Source organism: Heterodontus francisci, chromosome 4 (assembly GCF_036365525.1).
Source record: "Heterodontus francisci isolate sHetFra1 chromosome 4, sHetFra1.hap1, whole genome shotgun sequence".
Lineage (NCBI taxonomy): Eukaryota > Metazoa > Chordata > Chondrichthyes > Heterodontiformes > Heterodontidae > Heterodontus > Heterodontus francisci.
The window spans coordinates 72,626,266-72,646,714 of record NC_090374.1 but is presented as its reverse complement, the minus strand read 5'-3'; the positions used below and the strand labels follow the sequence as shown (position 1 = coordinate 72,646,714).

At 43.5% G+C, this 20,449-nt stretch overlaps 1 protein-coding gene across 2 annotated transcripts in view; it reads left to right on the top strand.

The window, feature by feature from the left end:
• Nucleotides 1–20,449, top strand: part of arb2a (ARB2 cotranscriptional regulator A) — a 771,898-nt gene that overhangs the window by 734,837 nt on the left and 16,612 nt on the right. The window lies entirely within an intron of this gene.

Here is a 20,449-nt window from a genome sequence, read left to right as displayed (position 1 = left end):
TTTCAGCCTTGCAGCTGTAGCCCATGGTATCTTAATACAGCAGTTATACTCATGTGGCGGTGTAATGAACAAAACTGATCGGACGCAAAGAATTATCTTTGACTGCAAGCCAAATAAATTATTTTAACCGAACAAATCACTGCTGAGATTACATTGTGAATATTGTATGCAGTTTTGGCCGCCTTGCTTTCAAGAGGTCATTGATGCTTTGAAGGAAGATTTCGCGAAAACAGCATCAAGGAGTATTTGAGGCCCTAAGTTAAGAGGAAAGGTTTACAGAGCTGAACTGGTTTACATTAGCCAGAAGAGGATTAAGGAAAGACTTGATCCATGTCTTCAAATATAAGATGGCTATTGGACTTACAGATTGCTGGATGACACAGGTTTAAAATTGACCACCCTGAGGTAAGACTGGAGGCTAGAAGAAATATATTTCACCACAAAGTAATGGATATGCAAAAGCAATTAATGCTATCTATGTCCATCAACTCCTTCAAAAAGGAACTGGATAAATATCTGGGTGGGAATAAGACTGAAAGTTATAGAATATGTATAGACTGAGAAAATCAAATACTCCACAGACTACAATTTTGTACAGGAGGAGAGAATCTCATCTGTAGAAGGCATCAGGTAGCAATGAATAGTGCAAGTGTAGGCATGGATGAATATACTGCAGGTTTGTCAAATCATTTTTGGAGATCAGGAAGTATGTATTGCGAACTTCTCCCTCAAGAGATTGAATGGATTGAGTAGGATTCTTAGTGGCTATCTGATTCAATAGTTCAAATACTAGAATCCAACCAAATACTCAGACAACCAATTCAGTGAAAATGACCAAATATTTTACATGTAAACTGCAATATATTTCTTATCTCTTACCATATATTTGTAGTATTTTCATAAATGATTGCTATCCAGAAATTTGTACTGACAATATGATTTCTATACATATCAGGCACTTTGATATAACTTTCCTGATGCCAAAGTTATGTCGTAGGACTGGATCAGCTCCAAGGAAATTCCTAGCTAGTATTTTTGAGAATATATCAGTAAATCAAAGAAATGTATTAATAAATTTCAAATCTTGATTTGCCATCAAGCAAGTCATAATGGAGAAATTGTCATCCAAATAGATGGAATTTACCTGCCAGAAACAAAGCAGGTTTGCTGTTATGATGTTAATATATGAGATATCCTTTTCAACAAGATCTAGTTTGTGAAATTCAGTTTTACTGCAGAAGCTGATCAAATTAAAACATGTATTGTTACGATCACCTGGTTCATGGTTTATGCTGATTTTCTAGAGGTAACTTTTAATTAGGGGATTGATTTTTTTTGATGCAAAACAAATGAAAAGCCTGGTTTTAGAAGCTGGCAGACAAACCTAGGGTGATTACAAATCAAAAGGTAGCCCATGTTTATTTAATAAGGTTATAATGGGACGTGTGAAGACCCTAAACAATGGGAACCTGTCTGAACTTCTTGATGGAGATGGTGTGCCTGCAGCTGCCTCCATCAGGTGTTTAAATTATTCATATGATTTCCCAAAGCAAAGAGATTTGGAAATAGAAATAATTTGTTTAAATTGCTGTCTAGGACATCCCACATATACCATGTTGCTATGGAGATAGATGCAGGAGGTTCCTACCGGTGTTTTAACCTGTGCGCTTGCTGACAGATAAGCAGTTGACTTTTGGAAAGCTGATGGCTTCAGACGAACAGTTGGCTTTTGGAAAGCTGATGGATTCAGACAAGCAGGTGGCTTTTGGAAAGCTGTTAGTTTCAGACAGGTTGTTGGTCACAGAGAAAGCAACTGGCTTTGGGAGCAGCTGGGTTCAGGAGCAACGAGGCCATTGGGAACCAGGGGTGTTTCCGTTTTGAGTCAGGCCTGTGCTCAAGCTGGGAAGTCCAGATTCAGGAGGTGTTACAAGAGAACTGGGGGATTGCCTAGCAGATGCTAGCAGGAGAATTCCCAGGAAATCTCATACCTCGTAAGACTTGAGAAATTAAGGAAAAGCAAAATGAGTTCCTAAGAGCTGTGGTATACTTTGAATTGGTTCCAGGAGAAGTGAACAAACCGCTAAGATCCTGTAACCTATAGGAGAACTCTTGGGGTGGAAGTAACAGTCAAACAGAAGTATTTTGTTGAGATCTAGAGCTGGATTTTATTAGTGCACTGCACTGCATGGCGGCACACTGTGAGAGCGATGGTCTTCCGACATGGAAGTGCCGCCACGCAGCCCCCATGATATTACACACAGGGGCTGATTTAAATAGAGGGGGTGGAGCGGCCAGCCCCGATGATGTAGAGGGGGTGAATGCTGCGTCCCCGGCAACAGCGTCTGGCACCACCGCGCAGGCGCCAGTGCCATTTTTAAAGGGCTCCAAGCCCTGACAGCTGAATTAAAATTTTAAAGGGACCAGCGCTTTAAATGACAATAAAAACATTAAATTCAACATAAAAGTGCTACTTCTACCCCGCCAATGATCACAAAATAAGTTTATTTCCCTCTCTTCCTCCCCTCCCCCCCCCCCCCCGCCCCGAAAAGCCATTTCTGACAGTCCCGACCTTTAAATTACAATTTGCACTCTTTGCCCTTTGACCATCCCACAGCCAATATAAAATGTTTTCCCCGCTCTGCCACCCCTCCCACCCTGAAAATGTTATTCCTCTCCCCTCTCCACCAGGTTCTCGCCTCGGAACTCTGTATGGAGTTCCGAAGGCACGCGAGCTGCGTTCGGCGGCAGTAAAATCAGTGTGGGATGGCCGCCACCTGCAGGTAAATTTATTTACATATCATTTCGGTTGATTTAAATATGCAGATGAAGGGCCCCCCGCCAGGCAGCGGGTTGGCCGCACCGAGGTCCCCCCGCCATTGGTAATATGTGGCGGGCCTTTCTTGATGTCGCAGGTTAAGGCAGGCCTCTCCCCACAGAACTTTACTGGCCCCCCTGCCGTGACCCACGATGTCAAGAGGCTGGTAAAATTCAGACCTTCATGTTTAAAGTATACATTTTCATGTTTTGTTAAGATTTTAAGTTTAAAGTATGTATTTCCAAATTGTAGTGTTAAATTAGTAGAGTTTTGCTTTGTTTAATGCTTGTACAGTAAAATTTTTTGTTTAAAACATGAAATCTTGTGGCATAATTATTTCAATAATAACTTGGAATTTGACTTTCTCTTTTTAAAAGTTAACGGTCCCTAACAGGATCGTAACAGTATCTAAACATCTTACAAATGAAATTTTGTGCTGCTGGCAGGGCATCAGATGTGAGCAGCGCATATTGGATAATCATGGGCAACACGACCAACATTTTCTGCCATGCACTGGCTGTGTGTGAGGCTCAACTATGTGAGGTTCACTATTGCTCTTTTTGGGAAAGTATACGCCCCTGCTTGCTATTATTGTATATTTTTCTGCAGCCTGTTAGTATAATAGTACAATTTTTAAACATGTAAAACACTACCAGTCCTTTGCTTTAAAGTTAAAGAGAACCTCATTGTTATAGTTGGAAGTAGGTCGAACTCTCCATGAGGTCTGCTTTCATCACGTCCTTTGATACTGTCATTTTTATCTGTCTCACTGCACTGCCTTCCTTTGCTGATCTGCCATTTTCTAATGTATTGCTGTTTTACTTGTATGATTGCTGCTGAGACAATCTTAGTCCTGGCTGCCATTCTTTCAGTCACAGAAAAAAGGACTGTCTCTGGTGCCTACTCTTCAGAAAAAGTTGATTCATGTGTAAATTATCAGTTAGCCTTTATTTGTTCAGCCTGTGGAGAGTACACACATAGATAAAAGGCTCAGAGGGTCAGGGCTTAGTAGATGCATGTTTCTCTCGTGGCCAGAATGACAGTGTTAGCATTGTTGTCAAAGATTATCACAGAGACTGGAAGGCCTCATCATTATGTACTTGCTGTTAGATTTTTTTTCCAGACAATACAATTGTAGGAAAAGCTGAACAAATTATACTGCATATTTAAAATCCTAACAATAAAGTAGAATATTATTTCTGATTGGGATAATTTTAGAAACAATTTTTCCTTGACTTGAGGACCCTCCCTCATTACCACTTTCTCCTATTCCCATTGGTGCTTCCTACCACAGTATCATGGCCTTCAGTTGAGAGAGCACAAGAACGTCAAGGCTGACTTCAATGTTGTTCTGTCTTGGTCACTTGAGGTGAGATCTTGAATGACAAGACTAGTTCTATCAATATTCCTTCATCGAACACCCCCAACTTCCCTTGCAAAGTTCTTCAGTTAAAAACTACAAAATAGTCCATGTTTTACTCTGTTGTATAAAATTAGTTACTCCCTTTATATTAAAAATAAATCAACACTGATAAGTGATACGAATGCCTGATAAGAAATATTGGAATACCCAGTTTATTTCTCAAATGAGCAAAACTTGTGGGGTAGAATTTCTGTATGAGAAATGGCAAGACTTCAGGAGAATGCCCCCTCCCCACAAGTGCCCATCAGCCCCGCACAATGCGGGCATATATTTGCAGAGTCACAAGTAAGTTCAAAGAGTCTTCTTCAGAAGTGAAAGAAGCAGGACATTATTTAGTTTTAATTATGATCAGAAAAAACATGAATAATTTTTTTTCATATGAATTGCCTTTTTATTCTTGACGTAATTGGCCACCACCTTGAAAATCCCTTTAATGGAGGTTAATTTTCCTGGTTCGTTTTTGTCCCATACACTACTTTCACAAATGAGTCATACCAGTAGCATGAGTATAAAGAATCCCCTTAACCAGGCAATGGCCAATCTGATACAGGGGCCCACGCTTGGGATAGGTGGATATTCAGGCCAAACAAGACGCCCATGGAATTGATGGGGATACTTGAGATCCAATACTACCAGGTCCAGCAATGGAAGGACCACAGACTTTCAACAACAATGTCATTGACACTGATAAGGGGAGTCAATCCCAGCAAAACATATTGACAATTAGCTTTCACTTGTTACAATATTGTAATGTTTTCCTACCAATTCGATATGGTTGGTGTTTCAAAAAATAAATGAAACTATGTCTAAAAACTTTTTTTAATATTTAAGTTGTACTTTGATTCATAAAATTTAATTGAAAACTTTGCAGTGTTTTACCTTCTGAATCCTTACCATAGTAAATTTTAACCAAAATTACAGGCTGAATTTTACCGGCCCCTTGACGCGCGAGTCGCGGCGCAGAGGCCGGTAAAGTGATGCGGAGAGAGGCCCGCCTTGACCCTCGACGTTGAGAAGGGCACGCCACAAGTTACTGGTGGCGGGGTGGCCCCTGGCGCTGCACGGCAGCAGCACCACAATTAGCATATGGTAAACGGTACTTACCTTTGCTGATTATGCAGCCCGCTGCCTCTCCAATGACACTTCCTGATTTTTCGATGAACAGGCGGCCATCATGTGCCGTCCAGGTCACGTTTAGAAAAGCCGGTGGGTCCACAGAAGCAGAAGGTTTCACGGCAGAAGGTAAATTTCTTTTCGGGGTCTCACTCTGCATTCCTAAAGGGCCAGCATTTATTGCCCATCCCTAATTGCCCTTGAACTGAGTGGCCATTTCAGAGGGCATTTTAAGAGTAAACCACATTGCTGTGGATCTGGAGTCACATGTAGGCCAGACCAGGTAAGGACGGCAGATTTCCTTCCCTAAAGGACATTAGTGAACCGGATGGGTTTTTACAACAATCGACAATGGTTTCATGGTCACACTAGACTAGTTTTTTAATTCCAGATTTATTAATTGAGTTCAGATTTCATCATCTGCCATGGTGGGATTCGAACCCATGTCCCCAGAGCAATAGCCTGGGCCTCTGGGCTACCAGTCCAGTGACAATATCACTACGCCACTGTCTCCCCCTGAAGATGAAGAATACATGAAGGGTTCAACTTTATTTATCACATGGAAATAGGTAAGGCTCATCCTACATTGTGTGATCCTCTGCTCGTGAGGATCCGAATGCGCCAGAGGCAATATCAACATGGAGGTGCATGTCGAGATCCATGTAAGGTCCCCAGTCGTGAGCAGCAGCCCCCAAGGGGAGCTCACCAGTACGTTTGCCATGCATCTATAGGCCCCACATGACATGCCATCGGATGTCAGAGCACCAGTGTCAGAGGAGATTGCGCATATAGAGTAGTGATACATCCCTGTGTCCTGCTCAAGGATGACCTGCAGCCCATTGGCTCCGGTGGACACCCCATGCCTTTGTTCCTCATAGTGACAGCGGTTCTCAAGCCTGACGCCTCTGCAGCTTTTCAGGGGCCCACCTTCGTGGGGTCACACAGTCAGCAGTGCACCCTGCATCAGGGAGGTCATCAATGCCCTGCACCGGAGAGCCAGTGAGTATGTCTGCTTCAGGATGAACTCTCACAGCCAGGCCCAGAAGCCCATTGGTTTTGGGACCATTGTTGGAGAACCATAGGTTGTAATGTTCATGGACTGCACTCATGTGACGATCAGGCCTCTCACCACGCTACCACCTGCGGACGTCACCATTAAAGAAACCCTCTTAATCTAGCTGAAGCTGGTATGTGATCACTGTAGATGCTTCATGTAAATCTGTGACCGCTTCTCAGGCAGCTGCCATGACACCTGGGTCTTACGCCAGTCCCGGCTGCCACCGCTGTTCACTGAACTGGTTCAGATGGAGGGGTAGCTTCTTGGAGATAAGGGCTATCCTTTGCAGATGTGGCTCCTGACACCAGTGAGAGACCCCACCACTGCTGCAGAGGAGAGATACAACGCCAGCCACTGAGCTACATGAGCCACCATGGAGCAGGAGATTGGCATGCTGAAAGAGTGCCTCCAATGCCTGGATGGATAGGGTACTACAGGCCAAAAAAGCCAGCTCCTTTCTTTGCTGCTCTGCACATCTACGAACCCAGTAGGGGCCAGGCCTGGCATGATAAGGAGAGACAGCAACAGGATTCCTCCTCGGACTAGGAGGACGCTGAGGACCTACAACATGAAAGACGCATGGGAGGGCAGATGGCACCCAAGCTCTGCACGCAGGGCTAGCAGTGAGCAGTACGGCAGTGGCTTATCAGACAAAGGCTGCCTGCTCCATAGGAACCGACATGAGCTCTGCAAGTCACACATCACCCTCGCTCTCCTGCTGTGCACCAGTCCATATCTGCAGCATCCCTGTGTAAACCATTAGAGGCAGCATCTGACTGAGCCAATGTTCATGTCACTGCATCCATGGAGATGCTCATGAGTATTGGTGGCATGGCAAGGATGTTATTGCATACGTTGGCTCTCCTGAAGGGCTAACAGTGCAAAGGGATGTGACATTGGCGCTACATGCTGGAACACATCATTCACACAGGGAAAAGGACACACATGTTGGTGTGGAACATTTAGTGAAAGACATATTTACATTGCTGTGACACCTGTGCATTTCCATTTGTGTCAGTGTGTTCTCTGTAAACCTCTGTAATACCTTTTATGGTCTAATGAAGTCTCATGTCCTGGAATGTGCAAATTTAAGGTTATTCACCCAGGTACGGCACGCCCACAAGAAGGAATGTTATACTTGAGTGGGAGAAGAGGATCGCAACTTCACAGGACACGGGGACACAGCATGGTAAGTATGTGGCAGCAAAGCGGAAAGTGCTGGGGTCACTCAGCAGGTCAGGCAGCATCTGTGGGGAGAGAAGCAGAGTTAACTTTCAGGTCTGTGAACTTGGACAAGTTAACTCTGCTTCTCTCTCCACAGATGCTGCCTGACCTGCTGGATTTCTACAGCACTTTCTGCTTTGCTGCCAGATTGACAGCAGCCCCACTCTGCAGCGGTCAGTTAAGTATTCTTTGACAGCTGTCAGGAAGCAGGTGCTGGGTTGCTTAAAATAGGGCCCCAGCACCTGCTGCACAACCGTCAAAAACTCTCACTGCGCCGAATGTCCCACCTCTCCCCACGTAATATGGGGAGGGCGGCTCAGCGCCGTGATTCTAATGAGCCCCCACGCATTATATCGCGGGGGCTCTGCGGCGGCCACTAAATACGGGCACCCCACTGAGTTGAAAGGGCGCCGCTGCACAGTGCTCCATATGTCCTTGACAAACACATCTGCAGAAAGTGTCACCGGCTCCAGGTTTCGGAACTCGAGTAGTGGCTGGAGTCACTGTGGTGCATCCGCGAGGCAGAGAACTACATGGATAGCACGTTTCAGGAGGTAGTCATCCCGGAGCTTAAGAGAGCACAGGCAGACAGGGACTGGGTGGCTGCCAGACAGACAAGAAGGTCAAGTCCGCTAGTGCAGGAGTCTCTGGACAGCATCCTAATTTCTAACCAGTATTCCTTTCTGAGTACCGATGAGAGAGAGGGTTCCTCTGGAGAGTGCAGCAAGAGTCAAGACCAGAGCACCATGGGTGGCTCAGTATGCAGGGAGGGAGGAGAAAAGACAAGAGAGCAATAGTGGTAGGGGATTCTATAGTTAGGGGAACAGATAGGCGTTTCCTCAATTGCAGACGTGATTCCAGGATTGTATGTTGCCTCCCTGGTGCAAGTGTCATGGATATCACCGGGCGGCTACAGAGCATTCTGGACAGCGAGGGTGCACAGCCAGAGGTCGTGGTCCACATTGGTACCGACAATATAGGTCAAAAAAGGGATGAGGTCCTGCAGACTGAGTTTAGGGAATGAGGAAAGAGATTAGCAAGCAGGATCTCAAAGGTAATAATCTCTGGATTACTCCCAAGGCCACGTGCTAGTGAGTATAGAAATAGGAGAATACACCAGATGAATGCGTGGCTGGAGAGATGGTGCAGGAGGGAGGGTTTCAGATTTCTGGGGCATTGGGACCGGTTCTGGGGAAGGTGGGACCTGTACAAGCAGGACGGTCTACACCTGAACAAGACTGGGACAAATATCCTTGCAGGAAGGTTTGCTAGCGCTGTTGGGGATGGTTTAACTTAGTTTGGCAGGTGGATAGGAACCTGAGGGCAGTTTCAAATAGGACAATTTCAGGGCAAGGAATGGGAGGCAGAAAATTAGCGAGTGACCCTGAAAGACAGAAGAAGCAAAGGTTAAAAAGTGTGCAGCACAGGAATTTGGCAGTGTTAAAAGGTATTTATTTAAATGCAAGGAGTATAGTAAATAAAGCCGATGAGCTGAGGGTGCAGATCGATACATGGCAACACGATATCATTGCAGTAATGGAAACTTGGCTTAAAGAGGAGCAAGAATTGCATCTCAACATCCCTGGATATAGAGTTGTCAGGCGGGATAGAGAGGGGGATAAAAAAGGATGACGTGTAGCATTATTGGTTAAGGAATCAATTACAGCTGTGAGGAGGGATGATATGCTAACTGAATCATCAAATGAGGCCATATGGGTGGAGATGAGAAATAAAAAAGAGGCAGCCACACGACTTGGAGTTTATAGACCCCCCAATAGTGAGAGGGAGATAGAAGAACAAATATGTAGGCAAATATGTGAGTGCAAAAGCTATAGGTCAATAATAGTTTGGGATTTCAACTACCCTAATATCAACTGGAAAACAAACAATGTGAAGGGCACAGAGGGCACAAAATTCTTGAACAGCATTCATGAGAACTTTTTTAGCCAGCACGTAACAAGCCCAACGAGAGGGGACACAATTCTAGATTTAGTCTTTGGTAATGAAGCTGGGCAAGTGGATGAAGTAGCAGTGGGTGACCATTTTGGAGATAGCGACCATAATATCATTAGTTTAGCATAGTCATGGAAAAGGACAAAGATAAAACAAGAGTAAAGATTCGAAATTGGGGGAAGGCAAATTTTATGAAATTGAGAGGTGATCTGGTAAAAGTAGACTGGATACAGCTACTTGAAGGAAAATCAGTGGCAAACCAGTGGGAGGCATTCAAAAGCGATATTCTACAGGCACAGTGTAGGCATGTCCCCACAAAGATAAAGGGTGGTGCGGCCAAATATAGAGCCTCCTGGTTATGTAGAAGCTTACAGGGTAAGTTAAAGCAAAAAAAGAAAGCTTATGACGATTACAAAAAACTTAATACTTTAAAAAGCGTAGAGGAGTATAGGAAGTGCAGGGGTGAAGTAAAAAGGGAAACTAGAAAAGCAGAAAGGGCATGAAAAATTATTGGCAAGTAAAATCAAGGAAAACCCAAAGATGTTTTATCAGTACATTAAGAGCAAGAGGATAACTAAGGAACGGATAAGGCCTATCCGAGATGTATAAAGGAACTTACAAGTGGATGCAGAAGATATGGCCAGGGTTCTCAATGAATTTTTTGTCTCTGTCTTCACAAAGGAGAGGGATGATGCAGACATTGTAGTAAAAGAGGAGGAGTGTGAAATATTAGATACGATAAGCATAATGAGAGAGCAAGTACTAGAGGGTCTGACATCTTTGAGGGTGGATAAGTCATCAGAACCAGATGGTTTGCCTCCCAGGTTGTTAAAGGAAACCAGGGAGGAAATAGCAGATGTGCTGAGGATCGTCTTCAAATCCTCACTGGATATGGGCAAGGTACCAGAGGATTGAAGATCTACGAACGTTATACCATTATTAAAAAGGGTGCAAGGGATAGGCCGGTCAGTCTGAGCTCGGTGGTGGGTAAGTTATTAGAATCAATTCTGAGGGACAGGATAAACTGCCACTTAGAAAGGCACGGATTAATCAGGGATAGTCAGCATGGATTTGTTAAGGGAAGGTCATGTCTTACTAACTTGATTGAATTTTTTGAGGAAGTAACAAGGAGGATTGATGAAGGGTAGTGCATTGGATGTGGTCTACATAGATTTTAGTAAGGCATTTGACAAGGTCCCGCATGGCAGACTTGTCAGAAAAATGAAAGCCCATGGGATACAGGGGAATGTGGCAGGTTGGATCCAAAATTGGCTCAGTGACAGGAAACAAAGGGTAGTGGTCAATGGATGTTTTTGCGAATGGAAAGTAGTTTCCAGTGGTGTTCCATAGTGCTCAATGTTGGGACCCTTGCTGCTTGTGGTATATATTAATGATTTGGACTTAAATTTGGGAGGCATGATTGGGAAATTTGCTGATGACACAAAAATTGGCCATGTAGTTGATCGTGAAGAGGATAGCTGGAGACTCCAGAATGATAGCAATGCTTTGGTTGAGTGGGCAGAAAAGTGGCAAATGGAATTCAATCCAGAGAAGTGTGAGGTCATGCTTTTGGGGACGGAAAACAAAGTGAGGGAATATACAATAAACGGGAGGATATTGAGAGGGGTAGAAGAAGTGAGAGACCTTGGAGTGCATGTCCACAGTCCCTGATGGTGGCAGGACAGGTAGGTAGAGTGGTGAAGAAGACAAATGGAATGCTTTCCTTTATTGGCCAAGATATAGAATATAAAAGCAGTGATGTAATGCTGGAACTGTATAAATGCTGGTTTACAAGAACGTTGCCAGGGCTTGAAAGTTGTAGCTATGAGGAAAGATTGGATTGGCTAGGGTTGTTTTCCTTAGAACAGAGGAGGCTGGGGGGGTGACTTAATTGAGGTGTACAGAATTATGAGGGGCCTAGATAGAGTAGACAGGAAGGACCTGTTTCCCCTAGCGGAGAAGTCAGTTACCAGGGGACACAGATGTAAGGTGATTGGTAGAAGGATTAAAGGGGTGTCATGCTTGGCCCCAACTGCCAAGAATGAGGCACATTAATTTTGTCATGAACATTGATTTTAGACTGTTACTGGAGTGAAGATAGTGTTTGGAAGGACAAAGCAGCCAATCCCTTACACATTCAACCCACAATGGACTTTTGATCACCAGACATTGAAGGTGGGGGAGCTCGCATTCCGGGTTTGACTGCTAAGATGGCCGAATACACAAACGGACATGGTCAAACCAGCTAGTCACATGACTAACCTGCTGGGCAAACTGAGTTTTTTTGAATTTGTACAAACAGTTTGGGCAGAGTGTCTGTTTGCTCCTGGACTGAAACAATCTCTCTCCTGTCTGCTCCCATATCTTTCTCACAAGCCTCTGAATCCACTAAAGACACATGAACCCCAAGAGAGAAAAATCTCCGACAGCTAACAAGGTTTAAGAAGAATACTGGACCCCAACGAAAAGCAAAATTTACCTACAATCAAGGACTGTACAGTGAGCTTGAAGAACTGTAACAAAAACTCTTCAGATATTGCCTCAAACTTTTCCACTTTATTTTTCTTCTGCTCTTTTCTGTCTCTAATTGGATACGTGTATCCCGTATGCATGCCAGCGTGGGCGCGTCGTGTATCCGCAGGCGTCAACTGAATTAGAGTTTAAGTTTAATAAATTTCAACTTTTCTTCTTTAAACCTAAGAAAGCCGTTTTGGACTGGTTTCTTTGCCTTATAATTGGAAAGTGGCGAACAAGGATTCACCAAGGGGGAGCTAAAAACACGGTGTGTTTAAAATTAAACCCTGTTACGGTAAGACCAGGTGAAGGCTGAGAGGGAACCTTAGATGCCTTTCTCACCTGGTCGTACCAGGGGACATAAGGAAAAACTTTTTCACTCAGAGGGCTCCCCCACCTTCAACATCTGGTGATCAAAGGTCCATTGTGGGTTGAATGTGTCAGGGAATGGCTGCTTTGTCCTCCCAAACACTGTCTGTTAATATGCAACTGTCTTTTCCAGCCACGACTGATCTGTTTAACAAGTCCTTTCTTCACTCCAGTAACAGCGTCTGGAATTCACTGCCAGGAATGGTGGTGGAGGCAGAAACCCTCAACTCATTTAAAAGGTACCTGGACATGCACCTGAAGTGCTGTAACCTGCAAGGCTATGGACCAGGTGCTGGAAGGTGGGATTAGATTGGGCGCCAAATATTTCGGCCAGTGCAAACACGATGGGCTGAATGGCCTCCTTCTGTGCCATAATATTTCTATGGTTCTATGGTTCCATTTTTGAGAAGGAGATGGAGAGGCAGAGGTGTTTAGAGAGGCGATTTCAGAACTGAAGTCCCAGCCAGCAACAGTAGGGTGAAGAGGACGGGGTGGGGATGTATAAAAGGGCAGGGAGCAAGGTGTGGAGAGTTCTGGGTGTCTGTAGGGCCACAGAAGGTTATAGAGATAGGGAGGGATGATACTATGAAGGGATTTAAACATGAGGATCAGAATTTTAAGTTGAGCCCAGGAGCCTATGTAGGTCCACAAGGACATTGGTGATGGGTGAGAGAGACTTGATGTAGGGTAGAGTAAGGATAGCAAAGCGTTGCCTGATTTGAAGTTGATAGAGGGTGGAGGATGGGAGGACATCCAGGAGAACATTGAAATGTGGGTGTGACAAAGGCATGGGTGAGGGTTTCACCAGCAGATAGCCTGAAATGAGGTGGAAGCAAGCAGTCATTGTGATGGACACAGGTTCTGAAGCTTATCTTGGGGGTGAAAAGACTTTGAGAGTGAACAGTGGCCAGGGAGTAGATGGATTCAGTGGTAAGGGTACGGAGATTGTAACCATGGACAATGGGAGAGAAATTGCTGCATGTCATAACCAATTTAAAAATAAGAATTAAGCTGGCCAATTTCTATGCATATTGGAAGCCAGCAACTTCCATGTGTCCAGGGTGTCTGCCAACCTAAAACAAGCATTAGATCCTTTGAATATGCTAATTGGGAGCCCATCTCCCATTTTAATACCCTGATGCCAAATTCAGCAATAACTGAGAAGAGCACATGCTTCCCTCCGTTTTTCCGAGTCCACAGCAGCTTAAGCAGTGGACCCTTTAAGGGCCGTTGAAGGGACCGCTGAAGAAAAGGTAAGTTTTTTTTTTTTTGCTTACTAATTTGGAGCCAGGTGGAATGAGAGTGAACAGCAGCAGAGAAGAATGGGGCAGTTATTTAGTTGCTGCTTACAGGGAGGCAGTGGCGGGTGTTATGATAGGCCTTTTTCAGAATGCCATGAGAGACAGAGAAGCTAGCTGTGAGCTTATCTAAGGTGCATTCAAACTTGGCATGGTAGTAGGAGAGTGGGAAAGGAGACAAGTAGGGATGGCTTGGGGTATAAATTAGATAGAGACAAAGTACGCAAGAGGTGAAAAATAAAAGTTGACATGGCTGGGTGACCAGATGGGGAAGAGATAGGAGAGAAGGGACCAAGAGAAAGAAAAAAAGGGAGAAAGAAGTAATGGACCTGGGTCTAGAGTGGCTGCCAAAATGGTCAAGCGAATGGACAAAGGGACTCAGGTTACATCAGCACGGCAGAGATTAGATGAAACATGCCCTATTGATAAACAGAGATAAGGAGATGATTGTATGACGGGAGCTCAATACCTGAAGTCCTGTGGTAGGAATGCAGTTGGCTTGTAGACAAGGTATGGAGCATGAAGGAATCAATGTCCAAGTTCCGAAACCATTGTGGAGAGGAAGTGAATCTGTAAGTGCTTTAAGGTCTGCCTTGAAACCTATCTTTTTGACCAAGCTTTTGGTCACTCTATATATCTGCTTCTTTGCACCCATTTGTTCTGATTACACCTCTGCAAAGGTTCTTGGGACATTTTACTATATAAATGCAAGTTGCTGTTGTAAATTGAATATTCAAAATTATGTGTAGTTTGATATCATAAAAAAGTGATCATTTATGGATTTTTGCTGTAAGATGGAACCCCTCTAATCAGAGGTAGTGCTCTCTCCCCCAGGCACTAAGGTAGTGGTTAATGTAGAAGACTGTGCTATATACTTTATGCCATACCAAAAACATTTTCTGTCAAACTGGTTGGGAAGACATATTCACATCCTGCTAAACAGGCAGTGTGATCAAAATGTCTAAAATAATTATATTTTTGAATGACTTCTATTCATTTTGCTGTGAAATTATTAATTTTATATAAGGGTTATGTTTTATTTATATACCTATCATGAAATTGAAAACTTTTATTATCACATTTGTAGCTGGTACAACAGGAATCCACAATATAGTTTTCATTTTTTTCCAGAATTAATATCTCAGGGATGATTTTGTGATCTGATGCTCTTCATAGAAAACCTACGTTATAGCTCTGTCTCCTAAAATGCCCCAGGCAGCTTCCCAGCTGAGAGCTCTGGACTGCCCACTCATCCCACTCTTTCCAAAGTTCTAAAGAAATATATTTTTCACTATCCCTTTCAGTTTTTTTCCCATGTTACACACCATTTTACTCCAATAGAGTAGATGGATGACTTTCAATCAGGTCTTCTTCGAAAGGGATGCTCAAGAGTTGCAGAGTGGCCCTCCTTTTAATTTTCTCTCCCTTTTTGAAGGGAGGCATTCTTTTTCTCTTCACAATGACAAAGCTGATTTGGTAACCCAGTTTGTGGAAATGTGATCCTTTCTTAACCCACTACTCTGCACAGTACCACCATGCTGCCTACTGCTTCTATTAAGTTGAAAATTGCTGGAAAATATTAATCCAACATTTTAGACCAGATTTTTCTGTAGAAGTAATGGTGAGGCTAACAGCACATATTGTTATTAAAGTGTAAATTGTACAGTTACCTCGCTCACAGTTAAACATGCAAATCAGGAAGTTGCTTCCGAGTTGCCGTCCTCCTCCAGAAGCTTCACATTAGCAGTATCTTGCCAAGAGACATGCCATTGAAATATATTGCATGGTGTGAAGTTGCTGTACATACATGATAGGTAGCCACTAAGCTAGCCAGAAAAAGGTTAGGGCTTGTCAATTCTAGGGCAAGTATATTTTTAACAATGTAAAAATACGGTATTGTTGCCAGACAAACTCTCGAGCATTAACTTTCATAACTGTGTAATTATCTTTGGAGATTTAAAATAATAAAATGTTTTTAATAAAATTAATTTTTTTTATTCTTTCTGTCTCTTTTTTCTCTCTCTCAATTCCATTTTTCTTTCCCTATCTTTATTTTGCTTTCTTTACATCATTTGACAATGAGTGAAATATTCTGGCACTTCTTGGTTCAGATTCTGTGTTGCTCATTAATGATTCTTCAAACTGATTGGTTGCTGCATACACATTGGGCTGGATTTTAAAGCCCCTCCGCCGCCAGTAACGGTGGTGGGGGGGCATGAAGATCGGTATGGCTGAGGCCCGCCACCAACCCTGACGGCGGCAGGTCCCGAACTAATCTCGGCGGCGGTGGCGGTGAAGCCTCATGGTGGCTGCCCCGCCACTCAGTGACGGGACCAGCAGTAAAATATATTAATGCTTACTTACCACGTAGGCCACAGCAATTCAGCCACCGTGTCCCAATCATTATTCGGGCAGCCGACAATGCTGCGCCTTCGAATCCCCGTTTGGGGAAATGTAGCACGACACCTGTGAGTGGGGGGGGGAGGAGTTGATTTTCTCTGTGCGGGAGGGAGCAGTGGGGTTACAACAATGCGTATTGGTCGGGGGAGTGATGGGAAGGGGTAAAGGACTAAGATGCCAAACTTTGGGGCGGGGGAAAGGTCAAAATTTCAATATCTGTATTCCGGGGGGGAGAAGGGCAGGAATGTTGTGATCTGCCATTGGGGGTGGTGGGGGGGGTGGGGGGGGGGCGGGGTTGGAGAGTGCATGGTTCGGTTGTTTTATACAGTTTTACGAAACTTGACATTACCTGGCCCTTTAATTTTAAAATGTACATTGAGGGCTGTAAGCCCTTTAAAAATGGTGTTGCACCTGCGCATTGGCGCCGAATGCCGTTGCAGGTGACGGCTCGCCCGCCCCTCCACGTCATCACAGGAGGTGGGCGCCGTGGCCATGCAACTGAGCCGCATCGGCTCCGTGACGTGGTCCCCATACGGCAGGCCGCATTTTTTTATGTATGCCGCCTACTTCAGCAGCGGAGACTTAAAATGCAGCCCATTGTCTCTTTCACACAGGTCCCAGATCTCCTGCAGAGGGCGCTGCATTGAAATAGCTCTCTAATTAAAGTAAATTCCAGCGCTGAATCCCATAAAAAGCTGTGCGCAAGTGTAACGAACAGCTGGCACTGTTATTTTGCCCCTGAGAGCAAAATGCAGTCCAATTTGATACAGTGGAATCCGATCAAGAACAGACAAATACACAACTTTGTATATACATACAGTTAAATCAATTTTTATTGTCTAACATACATAGTTAGAACTTAAGTTTCAAAACAGTATGACATCAGGATACAAAAGCAAAATACTGCAGATGCTGGAAATCTGACACCAGGCTGCTACTTGGAACGTGCCATCAAAAATGTTTTATATACTGAATATGAACTTATAGTGAATAGTTTTTAACAGCATGACAGGCTTTGTTTGAAGCATGTCTTGGAAATAATGGCATTAACGGAAAATTTTGTTATAGTAATAAAATGCTTTAAATTATTTTTAAGGATCAAAAATATTGACAGTCTGATATTTGCAGATGATTTTTAGTTAATCCAACTATGACAGATTGCAAACATGCATTTCATCAACTGTTGTGTAAATTGCCATATTAATCCAGCAGTTCTGCTTTTGAGGCAGTATTTGCTAATGCACTTGAATTATTTATCTATATTAGTGTTTGTCACCTTTGCTGTTTGAAAAGATTGCTTTGCAGATTCTTAATCCAGTATGACGATCAAAAGTCATATCCAGTGACCAAAGCTGAAACACACTGACCAATCAGTAAATTGAGCTTCGATCAGTTTCGTAGTGAGAACTGCTATATGTTCTGAACAAACCTGAGTTGTCAGCCCTTGACAGTTTAGATGGCCCTTACTAGCCAAAACTGTGAGTGGTTTACACAGAACAGTGACAAGATGACTAACAAAAGCCAGCTTCAAGCATGGCTACAGGTGGTTTCATTTATTAAATAGATCTTTAATTGGGATACATCAGATCATAATCTTGAAAAGATTAGTTACTTCTAAAATGGTTATGCTTGCACAATTTTTACTGACCTAGATCTTGTCACAAAGATTCATTGTTCTTAATAATCATGTTCTCTCTGTGCACGTTTGGGAGTCCTAGGTTCTGTGCAAGCAAGCAATTTGGGAAATTTTTAAAGAAGTGAAGTATGACCCATTAGCTAGCTATTGCTTAATCCTCTGTAAAACAGGCCCAACAGAAGCTGTTCTTCAGCCATGAACTAAAGTGCCATTTAACTCCTCCACCTTTATTAAGTACTGAGCTGCTGGTGTAATAAACCACTGTTCTCTCTAGTTTTACATTAGTGGCCAATTTTATGTAATCTCTTATGTAATATCATAAATAAATGTTAACTTTAAAATGAGATAGTTATGATTTTTCTGTATTCGTTAACTTTCAAATTCTATTAACCATGCTAGAAAATCAATGGAAAAAATCATAAGGGGCAGAAGTACAGGAACTCCTTTTCATGTATACTACAATGCCTCATGTGCTCATCAACAACTTCAGTCCTGTTGACATCTTTATACTGATCCCATGAGTTAAGAAGGAAAGACTTGCATTTATATAGCACCTTTTCCAACCTCAGGATGTCTTAAAGTGCTTTACAGCCAATTAAATACTTCCGAATTGTAATCACTATTGTAAAGTAGCTAAATGAGGCAGTCAATTTTTGCACAGCAAACTCCCAAAAACAGCAATGTGATAATGACCAGATAATCTGCTTTTTTTAGTGATGTTAATTGAGGGTCTTAGGTTTGCTCTTCTGACTGGGCTGAGTTAATTGATCTGAGCTGTGAGGTGTGGTGAGAGGGATGCTACAGTTGATCTGAGTGCCCGGCTTAGAGAGGGAAAAGCTCAATCAAAATTCCTCCTCCTGATCACTAGACAGCAAACATGGCTGAAAGTGCATGTGTGAATGTTGAGTGAGGAGGAGGTCAGGTTTGGCTGCAATGTCCCTTGTAATCAAATAGCTGGCCAATACTCACTGTAAAGCCTTTCATACGAATAATAAGCATATGAGTACAGTACTGGAGGATAATTGTTGCCTGTGGAACTCATACCTCAGAAAAGAGTTAACAGTTTCAGGAGAGATAGAGAGAGGACGAAGTTAATGGCAGGTAATATATTTACACCAAGTATTATTTTTAGAATATCTATCAATTTTTTTTTTAATTTGTTCACTGGCTAGGTCAGCATTTATTGCCTTTGAGAAGATGATAGTGAGCCACCATCTTGAACTGTGGCAGTCCATGTGGTGAAAGTACACCCAAGGTGCTGTCGGAGCCAATTACAGGATTTTGACCCAATTAAGATAAAGGAATGGTGATATATTTCCAAGTTATGATGGTCTGTGACTTGGAGAGGAACTTGCAGGTGATGGTGTTCCCATGCACCTGCTGTGTTTATATTTCTGGGTGATGGAGGGTGTGGGTTTGGGAGGTGCTGTCTAAGAAGCCTTGGTGAGTTGCTGCAGTGCATCTTATAGATGGTACACATTGCAGCCACAGTGCAATGGCGGTGGAGGGAGTGAATATTTAAGGTGGTGGATGTGGTGCTAATCAAGTGAGCTGCTTTGTCCTGGATTGTGTCGAGCTACTTAAGTGTTGTTGGAGCTGCATTCATCCAGGCCACTGGAGAACATTCTATCACATTCCTAATTTGTGCCTTGTAGATGATGGAAAGGCTTTGGGAAGTTAGGAGGTGACTCAGTCACCACAGACTTCTGACCATCTCTTGTAGCCACAGTATTGGCATTGAACACTGTGCAATTATCAGCGAACATCTTCACTTCTGACCTTATGATGGATGCATTGATGCAACAGCTGAAGATGGTTGGGCCTAGGACACTGCCTTGAGGAGATCCTGTAACAAGGTCCTGGGGCTGAGATGATTGGCCTCCAACCATCTTCTTTGTGTTAGGTATGACTCCAACCTGTGAAGGCTAGGGCTCTTTGTTGTCACACTCAGTCCAATGCTGCCTTGATATTAAGGGTAGTCACTGTCACCTCACTTCTGGGATTCAGCTCTTTTGTCCATGTTTGAACCAAGACTATAATGACGTCTGGAACCAAGTGGTCCTGGCGGAACGAAAACTGAGCAAGTTATTGGTAAGTGCCACTTGATACCACTGTCGATGACACCTTCCAACACTTTGCTGATGGTTGGGAGTAAGCTGATGGGGCAGTAATTAGCCGGATTGAATTTGTCCTGCCTTTTGTGATCAGTATATACCCAGGCAATTTCCACTTTGTTGGGTTGATGTCAGTGCTGTAGCTGTACTGGAACAGCTTGGTTAGAGAATCAGCTAGTTCTGGAACATGTCTTCAGCACTGCAGTTGGGATGTTGGCATAGCCCATAGGCTTTGCCATATCCAGTGCGCTCAGCTGTTTCTTGATTTCGAATGGAGTGATTCGAAAAAAATGAAGGCTGGCTTCAGTGATGGTGGGGATGTCAGGAGAAGGCCAAAATGAATCATGCATTCAGTACTTCTAGCTGAAGATGATTGCAAACACTTCAGCCTTGCCTTTTACACTCGCACGCTCGGCTCTGCCATCATTGAGGGTGGGGATGTTCATGGAGCTTCCTCTTCCTATTAGTTGCCTAATTGTCCACCACCATTCACGACTAGATGTGATAGGATTGCAGAGCTTTGATCTGATTCG